This window comes from Rhinolophus sinicus, linkage group LG02, assembly GCF_036562045.2.
Source record: "Rhinolophus sinicus isolate RSC01 linkage group LG02, ASM3656204v1, whole genome shotgun sequence".
NCBI lineage: Eukaryota > Metazoa > Chordata > Mammalia > Chiroptera > Rhinolophidae > Rhinolophus > Rhinolophus sinicus.
The window spans coordinates 184984702-184997434 of record NC_133752.1 but is presented as its reverse complement, the minus strand read 5'-3'; the positions used below and the strand labels follow the sequence as shown (position 1 = coordinate 184997434).

Genomic DNA, 12733 nt, shown 5'->3' with positions numbered 1-12733 from the left:
CCAAAGTTGACAGACTAGAATTTCATATCTTTCAGCGACCAACATATTTGGGAAAATTTTCCCTCCCATCTTCCCTCCATTCCTTAATAAATATTCCTGACTATACTTTACTCCTTTATTTTTCAGAATGAATTCTCTTCCAACTTCCAAGTCTATTTTGCTCTTGGGAAGTCCACTCTGATTGCCAACTGGGTGAATCACTTCAGAAGAAATAGCTGAGCATGTTGGTCATTCATTTTGTGGGCAGCACCTGTGAAAGCGTGACATCATGTCCGTGATACATTCCTTCATCACTGAATTACAGTATAAAAACTATGGTAATGGAATCAAACTTTTCAATTCATTCAGAAAATTTTTGTTAGAAATTAGTTATTCTGTCTTCTGCTCATGTGCCTATTTTTCTCTTGTTCCAATCTAACCGCTGTATGTCTCACCTACATATCTACCCACCTCTTCCACTCACAGAATTAAATGTCCTCCCTCTCACCTTCTTTCCCGCCCTCCCTTCCTCCCCTCCTTCCCTCCTCCTCTCCTGTCTTTCTTCTGTCACCAAATGTTAATTTCGCACCTTTGTGTGCCAGGGCAGTATTCTAGGCGGTGGGGATACAATAATGGACAAAACGGACAAAAGTCCTTAACCTCACAGAGTTCTCGTGTTATTGGAGAGTGGGGGAGGACCACCCTCAGGTCCTAAAGAGTTAACTAACCAAATAAAAGACACAATGTTTGATGATGATAAGTTCTATGAAGAAGAATAAAGCAGAGAAAGAAGGTAGGCAGCGTGTGTATGTGTGTAAGAACTGTTAGGATTTAAACATTGTAGTCTGGGAAAGCTGCCCTGAGAAAGGAACATCTGTATAAATCCCTGAAGGAGGGAGCCAGGCCGATGTCCGAGGGGTAGCGTTCCAGCTGAAGGACATAAGTGCAAGGCCTCTCAGGCAGCCTGTGCCTCTCAACGCTTGCTCCTCCTACTCAATTCAACAACCACCTACTGAGCACATTCATTTACTCATTCACTCATTACAGTATGTTTATAGGTTGCCTGTTCTGTGCCGGGCACCGTCCTGGGGGTACAGGAGTGAGTCAGGCAAATAAGGTCATGGCTCCCATAGATATGATGTTCCAGTTGAGAAAGGTAGATAAATAAACAAGAAACACGTGGAACAGTAATAAATGTCATGCAGAGCGATGTGATAAGGTGACAGTGTGGCTCTTTAGGTTGAGTGGTCAGGGACTCTGTATTAGTTAGAGTAACTCTAGCTGCCGTATCAGAGAAATCCCATTAAATGCAGTTTACTTCTCACTCATGGAACAGCCCAGTATGAATACAGGGTTCTCAGTTAGGTAACAAGTGGCTTTCCTCCCTGTGGTGATTTGGGGATACAGGTTCCTTTCATCTTGAGGTTGACTCTTCCCCTATGGCCTCAGAATTCTTTGCTTTTGGCAAGAGGAAGGGGAAAAAGGGTGGAAAAGGCACACGTATTCTTTTAAAGTTTGGGCCTGACAGTGATACATAGCACTTCTACTCTCTTCTTTTGGCAAGAACTTGGGCACCATGAGCCCGCATGGTCACACTGGGAATCAGGTGGGGGTAGAAAGCCAACCCCTGCTCTGGAAGGGGGAGCATGAACTTGCAGGCAGGCGGCCATCTCCACCAGACGCTCCCAGGAGGAGCCAGCCACGTGGAGATCAGAAGAAAACATTCCAGGCCGAGGGAACTGCTGAGGTAATACAGGTTGTAAGCCAGGAACAAAGTTGAGTGAGTATAGAAGGGAAAGAAGACCAGTGGGCTGCAAGGGGAGTCGTACGAGACGGAGCAGAAGGTGAAGGCCGGGCCACTTCGTATCTGGGCTCCATAGGACAGAATGTGAGCTTGGGCTTCTATTGAGAGCTACTAACCTGAAAATAAGAGGAGCAAGTGAAAGGCAACAGCATTTATTGGAGATTAAAAAGAATAGCTATTTGGGAAGCACTGATTCAGGCTGAAGCCCAAATAGTGTTCTGATTAGGAGGCAAAGGCAAGGGGTATTTATGAGAACGGGAACGGGAACAATTACATTAGTACAAGGAAGGCATTTCTATGACCGTGTTTCCCTGAAAGTAAGACCTAGCCGGACAATCAGCTCTAATGTGTCTTTTGGAGCAAAAATTAATATAAGACCTGGTATTATATATTATGTTATATTATATAAGACCTGGTCTCATATTATAGTAAAATAAGACCGGGTCTTGTATTAATTTTTGCTCCAAAAGACTCATTACAGCTGATTATCTGGCTAGGTCTTATTTTCGGGGAAACAGGGTAGGTGGTGACAAGCTAACACAGTGACACTTATTCTAAGCAATGTTTTTAATTTTCGGTCAGGTAGTCATCAGTCTGATAGTCATAATATCTGCTTTCTTGTTATCCTTGCAAACAGTTCTTTGGAACACAGTGTTGCTTCAGGCCCGGTCCAACAGTTGTTATGCCCTGTTTTAATATTCCAAGGGTTTGAGGCATAAGATGGGCAAGGCAGTTCCTCTGGGATGGCGGCTCCGACTCCCACCTTGCAGTGGCTCCGTTTATTTATTTATTTTTTTACAGTGCATTGGGAGGCCAGTGGAGGGACATAGTTTCATTGATATTTTTGAACGATTAAAATCATCCTGATGTGTGGCATGGAGGCAGGGCACTTGTTAGAGGCTATTGCGATGTCCCAAGCAAGAGATGGCGGTGGTGTGAAGGGGGCGGTAGCGGTGGAGGTGTGGGCTTAGTCGGATGGAGAACTTGCTGAGGAATTGAATGTGGGGGTTGAAGGACAGGGGAGCACTGAGGATGACTCCTAGTTTTGGGCTTTAGGAAGCCAGAAGGATGGTGAGGGCAGTTCACTGAGATGGGGCCGGGGGGCGGGGCCAGCAGGTTTTGAGGAGAATTAAAAGTTCTGTTTTGGACGTGAGATATTTACAATACAAGGTATGTACAGGGGGTGATAGTGACTGTGTGAGACCTACCCCTGTCCTAGGAGCAGCTGGGGAGCCCAACTGCTACTTAGCTGTGTGACCTTGAACGCGTTATTTTAACTCTGGCTCCATTTTCCCATTTATAAAATGTGGATAATAAAAAGAAAAGTGTCTTATAGGTAGCTGAGAGGATAACTTAAGATAAAGTATGGAAAACAAGGACACTTAGCACAGTGGTTGGCATACAGTAAGCACTGATAAATTAGCTACTATTGTTAGGTGCTTGCGGTGTATGTACACGCTTGTATGTGTCTGACTCTGCCTGCTTTGGGGAATTCTTCTGTTCTCACCCGGGGCTTGAACCCATGTGTACCCCTGGGTACTGAGCGAGTTTGTGGGGCCCAGGGTGAGTTTTGTTGGATGCGGATTATCTCTGTATAAGGGGACAGATATTTGAGGTTCTTTCTGCGTGTGTGGTGAGTGTGTGCAAGTAGGGTGAATACGTGGGTATGAGTTCTCTCTGGGAACATTTTTCTGTGCGTGCGAAGTGGATGAAATCAGTCACTAGCAGCAGATGTGACTTTCTACCAAGGCGACTAATGCTCCTCACGCACATGCCAGAGGTGTTCAGTCTGGCCAGACTGATGATGTCAACTCAATCATACACGCCCAATTGTGATTTTATTCCCAAAGAGAATCGTTATTTTAATGATGTGTTTTTAGGTGCTGAAAGCTCCTAATAAAAAGAGCTGCTATCTTTCTAACAAACAGATCTGTAGGCTGACAAAGTAGAATAAATTCAGGAACAGCCGAGGAATACTTGGCAGCCAGAGGACACCTTCTATCCCGGAAAGAACATACCTCCCCCTTCACAGCAGCAGGAGGCCGAGGGGAGGGGCTGTGGTTCTGGATTTGGCCCGCCTGCCCATTCAGTTCTGGTTCCGCTACTTACTTACAAGTTGTGCGATCTTGGGCAGTTTACCTAAGCAATCTGTGCCTCAATTTCTCATCTGTAAAATGGGAATGGGACTAGCAGTACCTGTAGAAAGCTGTGTGAGGATTAAGAGATCATACACATGAAGAATTTAAAAGAGGACCTGGCAGGCAGTTGCCATTAACAGTGTTGTTGCTATGCCTCACTGAGCTAAAGAGGCAGGGAGTGGGGCACTGCTAATGGAAACAAGAGAGTCTTATTCATCAGCTACACTAGGGAGACGAGGACGGCAAAGCAAGAGAGATGGTAGCTGTCGTCCCTGCAACCCGAAGAGGAAGCTGAGGGGGGGCCGGCAGGCTGGGCCCAGGGTGGGTGAGCACAGCTGTCTTTGCAGGGAAGCTGGGTTTTCCGGCGGGGTGGGGGGGGTGGGGGCGGGCAAGGTGGATGTGGGCAGGGGAGGAAGAGCTACTGCTGAGATCAGCGGGGCCTGAGAGGTCCAGTCCATGGAGCTCTTTGCAGAGAGTGTTTTCCTGTGGTTGCCTCAGTTGTCTGCAGCTGCTGCTCCTGCGTGGGCTGTGAGCCCTGGGTGGGGTGGGGCTCCTTAGTGGGGATGCCAGGATGTTCCTGTGTAGGTCACATTTCTGCTCTCCTCTCCTCATCCCTGCTGTCCAGGGTCAAGGGATCTTGCCCATGAGAACTGCCCACAGCCAGCTCTCCTGACTCCCCATGCCCGTCGCCTGCCTTGCAGGCAGCTGGTGTCCCTTCTGCGACATGCTTCAGAAGGTCTGAGTAGAACAACCGACTTTCTCACTTACACGTTTCCTTGCCTGTTGCCCCCTGTGACCAGGTGGCAGCCCCGAATAACTCAGTTCCATGTATTGAGCTGGCTTTCTGGTTCCAGGTACTATGCTAAAGGCTTTATCAGTGTGTCATTCAATGCATTACTGTGCCAGATAAGGAGATGGGTCATACAGCTACACATAGGCATGTCAGGGAGTTCAAGCTCAGGGCTCTGTAGAGCTGGAAGGCCCTAGTCCCCATTGCTGCACTGTCTTGCCCCCTTGAGCCAACAGAGGGACATTTCGCTCTTTTGGATGATTTCCGTCCAGGTCCTTCACCAGCACTGGCTCTCAGGAGAGCCTGCACTCACGTCAGTGACATGGAATGGGCAGAAGTAGTAGCAGGAATCCTTGGCAGGGCGTGCCAAGCCTTGCACCCTTGGCCTGGCTGTGTCCTTCAGGGTCTGTGTCACCCTCTGGTCCACAACTTTGGTCTCCTTGGAGCAGCCAGTCACTTCTGTCCCGCCATGTCTATCCCCTCAGCTCCGTCTGCTGGAATGCCCTCCCTTTACTCAGCGCAGTGAAATCCTTCTCATCCCTTAGGTTCTATTTAAAGGTCACGCTCTCTGTAAGAGAGCTGAGGGGTACCTCTCTCCCTCATCCCCAGCTTTGACCAGGTGCACATACTGTGAGCTGGTCTTCCTGGTCCCGCAGGTGACTTACACAGGGTCCTGTCATTGTACGTTTTATTGTCTCCCTCTGTAGTGCTGTGAGTGTGGGGAACATGTCTGTTTTATTGGCCACTGTCATACTCAGTGCTTGGCACAGCGCCTGGCAGATAGAAGTTTCTCAACAAATCCACGTTGAATGATGAGAGACACCACCACCAAAAAGTGAAGAAGTTAATCAATCACTAAGTCATTTCGTTACATTGGAATGGTATCACTTGACATTTTTTCTCTCTCCATAAATTTGCCTATCCCAACTGGGTGTTTAAACATTTGAGATGTTACCACTGCAATTAGGTAATAGGCCATTGTAAGTTAGTAGAGACAGTTTGGTCCTGCCAGAATGAGGAGAAATGTTTAGTATCATTTCCCAATATTAGTAATGTTGACTTTATCTTCAACATCACTTTGAGGAAAAATAATTCTAATCCCCCAACATGTGATTTTAATAACCATGAACATATGCTTTCCTTTGTATACAAAAATATACCTCCACAAGCATCATTCGTGATTACCCTTTTTGGCCTAGAATTATTTTTTGATTACTATTAGTGATCTTGTGCTTGATGACAGTCAGGCTGTGTGTACTTTTTGGGGTTCATTCACCTCCGTTTTGTCACGTCACCTCTACCTTTGTGAAAGAGGTGAACAAACCATGCCTCCCAGATGTGACTGCTGATGAATCATACACACCAAGAAATGGTGACCCACACAGCTTGCTATGCAGTCTTTAAATGATTACTTGTTATTTTAAGAAAGACTGTTAGAAAAATAAGCATTTTAGAAGCTCCTGAAGATCTGTGTGTTCAAGTCTCTTCACTTCTCTGGGCCTCAGCTTCCTCATGTGCAAAATGAGGGGTTTGGACTAGACTAAATGATTTCTAAGAATCCTTTCTGCTCTAAAATTCTGTCATTTATGACCCGAAATCTCAACATTGCCCATATTTTAAAGCATTAAAAAAACAAAACAAAAAACTACTCCAAGGATGAAGCATCAAGATCAAGTTTTCTCTCCCCATTCTATTTTTTTAAATTTAAGTTTATTGGGGATGACAATGGTTAGTCAAGTTACATAGGTTTCAGGTGTACAATTCTGCAATACGTCATCTATATATCACATTGTGTGTTCACCATCCAGACTCAGTTTTCCTTCCATCACCATATGTTTGATCCCCTTTACCCTCATCTACCACCTCCCGTGCCACTTACCCTCTGGTAACGACTAAACTATTGTCTGTGTCTATGAATTTTTGTTTTTTCATTTGTTTGTCTTGTTCCTTTGTTGTTTTCAGTTTTATGTACCATATATCAGTGAAATCATATGGTTCTTGACTTTCTGTCTGACTTATTTCGCTTAGCATAATAATCTCAAATTCCATCCATGTTGTTGCAAATGGTACTATTTTATCTTTTCTTATGGCCAAATAGTATTCCATTGTGTATATATACCACAACTTCTTTATCCAGTCATCTATCAAAGGACACTTCGGTTGTTTCCATGTCTTGGCCACCGTAAATAAAGCTGCAGTGAACATTGGAGCACATATGTCTTTATGTATAAATGTTTTCAGATTTTTGGGTAGATACCCAGGAGAGGGATTGCTGGGTCATATGGTAATTCTATTCTTAACTTTAAAAAAATAATAATTATTAAGTTTATTAGTTATTATTTTTTAAAATTTTATTGGGTAACTGTGTTTTTCCCAGGCAGGACCCATCAACTCCAAGTCAAGTCGTGTCCTTCAATCTAGTTGTGGAGGGTGCAGCTCAGCTCCAAGTCCAGTCGCTGTTTTCATTCTAGTTGCAGGGGGCACAGCCCACCATCCCATGTGGGAATCGAACGGCAACCTTGTTGTTAAGAGCTCATGCTCTAACCAGCTGAGCAATCCGGCATCCCTGTTCTTAATTTTTTGAGGAACCTCCACACTGCCTTCCATAACGGCTGCACCAGTCTGTATTCCCACCAACAGTGTATGAGGGTTGCTTTTTCTCCACAGCCTCTCCAACACTTGTTACTATTTGTCTTGTTGATGATAGCCATTCTGACTGGGGTGAGGTGATATCTCACTGTGGTTTTTATTTGCATTTCTCTGATGATCAGTGATGTTGAGCATCTTTTCATATGTATGTTGGCCATTTGTATGTCCTCTTTGGAGAAATGTCTCTTCAGGTCCTCTGCCCACTTTTTAATTGGATTGTTTGTTTTTTTTTGTTGTTGAGTTGTGTGAGTTCCTTATAATATATTTTAGATATTAGCTCCTTATTGGAGGCGTTGTTTGCAAAAATCTTCTCCCATTCAGTTGGTTGCTTCTTTATTTTGTTGATGGTTTCTTTTGCTGTGCAGAAGCTTTTTAGTTTGGTATAATCCCATTCATTTATTTTAGCTTTTACTTCCCTTGCCTTTGAGGTCAAATTCATAAAATCCTTTTTGAACCCAAAGTCCATAAATTTAGTACCTATGTTTTCTTCTATGCAGTTTATTGTTTCAGGTCTGATGTTTAGATCTTTGATCCATTTTGAGTTAATTTTGGTACACGGTGACAGATAGCAGTCCAGTTTCATTCTTTTGCACGTGGCTTTCCAATTCTCCCAGCACCATTTATTGAAGAGAGTGTCTTTTCTCCATTGTATGTTTTTGGCTCTTTTGTCAAAAATTATCTGTCCATATTTACGTGGGCTTATTTCTGGGTTTTCAATTCTATTTCATTGGTCTGTGTGTCTGTTTTTCTGCCAGTGTCATACTGTTTTGGTTCTTGTTGCCCTGTAGTACAAGCTGAAGTCAGGGAGTGTGTCTCTCTCTCCATTCTTGAAACATATTTTTTATTGCGTGACCAAGCTCAGACTATCTTTTTTGATACCTTCTCCTCCTCTATGTCTCACATTCATATATAACTTTCAAGCCATTGATTTTATGGTCATTTTCTGATATAAAATCTGTAAATGTCAATATAAGACTTTAATATAAAAAACAGATGAAGATAGAAAAGTAATTTATTATAAAATAATATGTATTTTAACATGTAATTGCTCAGACATGATTCAGTTAGGAGACACAGTGGAGTAGGCATGTGCCTGTTTCTATATGGAAAACGACCATGAAAGCGATAGCTAGGAGTATAGACTGAAGTGGGTATTCTGTATTCAAGGCTCAAACATTGAGAAATATTACCATCAGGGTTGTGATTTTATGAAATGGTGAGCAAATCTTGGTATCATTTAAGATGAAATAATAATCTCCTATCAGTTCATATGGCAGTTGCATTCCTAGAAAATTCAATGTTTTTAACCCATGCAAAAAACCCAAAAAACCTTTGTGTTTACATGTAAAATGGAGTTGGTGTCTAGGTTAGGTAATTACAAAGTCTCCCCCGCCCCCACCCCCCCTATGTGAGTGACAGAACATTTGAAAGTCAGATAGCCACCCCCACCCCCACCCCCGGGACAGAGCTTCATTGTGTGGGACTGTCCTGTGTTGTACGATGTCCAGAATTCCTGGGGTGCTCCTGGTGAGTTCCACTGCTCTGAACAACTTCCTGTTTCCGAAAGTTCACGTACTTCCCTACTGCCAGGGCTGCACCTATGCCCTCTCTAGTTTGAGATAGCCTTGCCCTTATCTCCACCTCTGCATTCTTCAAGGCTCATCTCAGATATCTTCTGCATGAAGCTGTTCTTCATTGTGATGGTTCTGCATCAAACTCCAGTAGCCTTTAGACTCATATTCTGCCTTGGAAAGGGGTTATTTGTATACACCTTAATTTCCATTTCCCTTAATGCCTTGACTTTATATTACGGATCATTCTGTCTCCTCTGTCTCCAAGGGATCTAGCACAGAACCTTTCACATGATCTGCAGTCGACACATGCAGAGGGTGCCAAACAAATATATACACGTTTTAAGAAAAGGAAAAACTGTATTAAAATTACGCCGATGCTAACCACTTTGAGCACCTCTTGTAATTGGAGAAGTCAAACGTAACTTGTGTTCATCTTTTTTTATTGGTATATATTGAGTATTACAATTTTAATACAGTTTTTTCCTTTCTTAAAATGTGTCTACTTTTTTTTGGCACCCTCTGTATTTGATAAACATAATTACTCCAAATGATTCTAACAGAATCTTAATGCACTTGAGCGACTTAATCCATTAAAGCTTCTTTGCGTAACTTGATTTTCTAGATTCTAATATGCATACATTTCTATAGAAAATATTGCTTTTGAAAAATAAAAAGCAAGACAGGTTGTATGTTGTAAAATGCTTTTAGAATACTAGGTAGTTGATTGTACTTGTAATTTTGGGTTGCTTCTACCATGTCACTTAATCACAGCTTGAAAGTTGATCCTCTCAAATTACTTCTTTTACCCTTTGCTGGTTCACAGCTTAATTCTCCCTGAATCCAAGATCTGGGGTCCAATATTGTGGGTAGAGTTGTTTAGGATTGGCCATATCAGGTTTAAGATGGGCTAGGACTGAAGAGATGTCTCTCTCTCTCTCTCATCCTGTATTTCCTGGCTTATTAAACAGTAATAACCTTCATTCATTTTTCCAACAAATAGAAACTGTGCACCTTCCCTTGGCCACAGACTCACCAGCACTGCTGACATAGCAGTGAACTAGGCCAACAGAATCCCCAACTTCATGGGGCTTACAGTCTGGTGACCATAATAACAGATTTTTGAGCATTTGTCATATGCCAAGCTCTAAGTCAAGTACTTTATATGTATTATTTTGTTTAATTCTTATAAAACCTCTATAATACTACTACTATCTTGATTGAAATTAAGGGAACTGAGTCTCAGAGAGGTGAGGTGAGTTGCCCAAGGTCTCCCAGATAGTTAGGAATGGATTCGGGCTATACATACCTCCATCCCTTTTGGTAACTTAACCATGTAACTTTTACCTTTATTCTTATTACCATGCATTACTTATGTAATTTTGGAATTTGTCTGATCCTCTAATCCTCCATGGGGAAGTACCCAAGCGATACTTCTAAGGATACCAGTGTGTTGAATAAAGCCCGGATCCATCTGGAAATGTGTCAGTGCTTAGGGACATAGGGCAGAGGAAGGAGATAGCGGGTGAGAGATGGGGTGAGGGGAGTTCCGTATGTCAGAGGAAGCTGATAGCTAACCAGAGGAAGATTAGATCTCCAAGGTGGTGTAAGCGTCCTTCCTGATAATGCCACAACTGCTTGTCATAACATGGGTATGTCATAACATGATGGAAGGGGCTGGGGGCTGGGGGTTGAAAGTGGGAGGAAATCACCTGTTTCAGGGTGTAAAATTTCAGGATTTTCTGGTATACACGAGCCTGGTTCAGAATGTGTCCCTTTGAATTAGGCTGGAGATATCCATAGGGCCTTTCTGGTGATTCTGTAAGCATGTTACCTATTGCCATCTAACAAAGGAGCAGGTTTAGGGGACGGAAGCCATGTTGAGTCTGGAGTGACTAGAATATGAGGGGGAGATACTCTCTGGGCTCAGAGAAAGATAGCTGGGTCAGGGATCCATACATCCTGTGGGGACTGAAGCCAGGAGAGAAAATGAGAGCGTTTAGGAACAGGAAGAAGAGAGGTGGGCCTAGGAGAGTGCTCCAAGGGATGAGCAGAGGATGGTGAAGAAAGAGGAAGAGAAGGAGGGGTTAGACAGGTGGGAGGAAAACCAGGAGACTAAGGAGTTAGAAATTCCCAAAGTGAGGATGGGTGTGGGGACAGAGCCCCAGAGAGTAGTTTACAGGCTCTGGGCCTCACGTGGAGAGGTGCTGGCTCGGCTGTGGCTGATTGGCTGTCGGCTGTGGCTGGTTAGCCGATTGGCCGCTGGTATAACTGCTGCGGCTACGGAGGAGAGCCGAGGACTGCCGAGGAGCCGAGCAGAACCGAGGAGAGCGGAAGAGAGGAGAGGAACAGAGTCGAGAGAGTGGAGGAGAGTCCTCGGTCGGTCGGTCGGTTGGCGGAAAGGCGGACGGCAGGTCGCGCGTCCAGTGGGCCCAGCCTCCAGTGAGACTGTGGTGGTATGGCTCCCCTACCTATGGCTCCCTGGGTTTTCCTTTTTGGCCTCACCATATCCTGTGTTCTTGTGTGGGGAGCGGGAGCAGAGACCCCACAGGCCACCCCGCCTGAAAAATGGCGCAGCGAGCAGGGTCTCCCGCACGACAATGGGTGTCAATTAAGTGTATTTAATTAACTGTCTACTATTCCATTTTAAATGATTTTCTAATCTGTGTTGTGTTGAACCCCCCCCCCCCCCCCCGACACCCTACATTTTAAGCAAAATTCTGTAATAAATTGTTTGGGAGCATGAAGGAGAATCCACAGAGTTCCATATTTAAGGCAGTATGAATCAGAGAGGGGACAGCAAATAGCCTCACGAAGCAGCACCGGAAGCGCAAGCCCAGGTGAGACAAGGGGCGCAGGTGGGAGCTGGAAGTTTAAGGCAGAGAACACAGCAGAGCCAGCATCCCCTGAAGCAGGGCTAGCCTGGCCAGGAAGTGGATGATGGACAAATTCCTTTCCCCAAATCCACCAGTGGAAAGAGTTTTGAGGAGGGGAGGGCCAGACCCCGCTGTCGGGTGCAGAGACGCTTTCCGGGCAGGCATGCTTCAAAGCAGAAAGACAGCCCCGATATATGGGGACGGTGACAGCGTCCTCCCAACCGCAGTGGCTAGCCTCCCTCCCCACACGGGATGACTAAGAATTTCCTTTTGAGGCTCATTCTTCATTATCCCCATTCTGTTCTGAAAGGTAAATGGACTACTTACACTTTTGACCCCTGCCTGCTTCTGGAAAGGTAGTGAGAGTTTTCCGGGGGTACCCAGTCTGTTTAGTGTGATAGCGGAGTGGACGAGTCTGATGTAGCGCCGCCTGCACGAGGCTGTTGGTCCAGGATGCAGCACACGCCCAGCTTCTCGGTTCCTCCCTCCGGACTGTGTGGTTTGGCTCCCCTTGGTGGCTGCGACGGGAACCAGCAGCCTAACTTGTTACGTTGATGGAATGATGCACAGTTCCAAGTCTGGAACTCACTTCTCCCTGGTGCTTCCTGGCGCTGGAGCTGCCCCTCCTTGCGGGAAGCACCTAGGGAAGCGGCATTTCTGATTGATGGCCAGTAGAGAGATCTTTGAGCCTAGAGGACAACTTTTGTGGTCAAATCAGTTTTTGTAGATTATCTGTGACGCGATACTCCTGTGTTTGGCTAGAGCCCTGGGTCACGTGAAAGTGAGGAAAACCCATTTCTGGCTACACTCATTTTTTTTGGACAATGTCGAAGATGTGAAGAGACAGACTAAGAACAGATGTGGCAGGATAGGTCCCAGCGTAGCTCCATCTTGGCAGATGGCTGGCTGCCCTCCAGATCGCCGAT

General features: G+C 44.9%; 1 long non-coding RNA gene across 5 annotated transcripts in view; it reads left to right on the top strand.

The window, feature by feature from the left end:
* Window positions 1-12733, top strand: part of LOC109445818 (uncharacterized) — a 45139-nt gene that overhangs the window by 21841 nt on the left and 10565 nt on the right. For all 5 annotated transcript variants that reach the window (XR_012494076.1, XR_012494074.1, XR_012494073.1 and 2 more), the window contains one exon: window positions 127-317. This is a non-coding gene — a long non-coding RNA (uncharacterized LOC109445818). The remainder of the gene's footprint in view (window positions 1-126; window positions 318-12733) is intronic.